Below are 544 nucleotides of genomic sequence, written 5' to 3' on the forward strand. Positions count from 1 at the left end.
GGGAAGGATCAGGGGAGGTTGTGTGGCGGAGATCAGAGATTGAGGGTCCAAAGGAAGGAAGGATGGCCAAACATCCCGCTGAGAACAATTCTACACGGACTGAAGGAAAAACATAAAGATGTGTTTGTGTCATCTTCCAGGTGCCATGTCTGCCTTGATTGGTTGACCTCAACCTTGTTTTCTTTCTTATGGTCCTTGACTTTATGCCCCTTCCAAATGGGCAGGTTCTGTCCTGAGCGTGAAGCTGGCTCTTGGTGTCGTTTCCGCAGTTACCTTTTGCCGTTGATGACTGTTCTCCTCTTCCTGTGGGGGAGTAAGAGGGAGAGGACACAGTCTTAGTGGTTTCTGTTTTGTTTAAAAAAAAAAATATTCCCGGGGGCGCCTGGGTGGCTCAGTCGGTTGAGCATCTGACTTCAGCTCAGGTCATGATCTCCTGGTTCGTGGGTTCGAGCCCCGTGTCGGGCTCTATGCTGACAATTCAGAGCCTGGAGCCTGCTTCACATTCTGTGTCTCCCTCTCTCTCTGACCCCCTCCCCCCCGCTCA

At 51.5% G+C, this 544-nt stretch overlaps 1 pseudogene; it reads left to right on the forward strand.

The window, feature by feature from the left end:
* The first annotated feature begins 224 nt into the window (after positions 1-224).
* Positions 225-329, forward strand: LOC120247729 (annotated as a pseudogene).
* Positions 330-544: the final 215 nt, after the last annotated feature.

The sequence above is a fragment of the Hyaena hyaena genome, unplaced genomic scaffold, assembly GCF_003009895.1.
Source record: "Hyaena hyaena isolate Hyena2069 unplaced genomic scaffold, ASM300989v1 scaffold_11, whole genome shotgun sequence".
In the NCBI taxonomy this organism is placed as follows: Eukaryota; Metazoa; Chordata; class Mammalia; order Carnivora; family Hyaenidae; genus Hyaena; species Hyaena hyaena.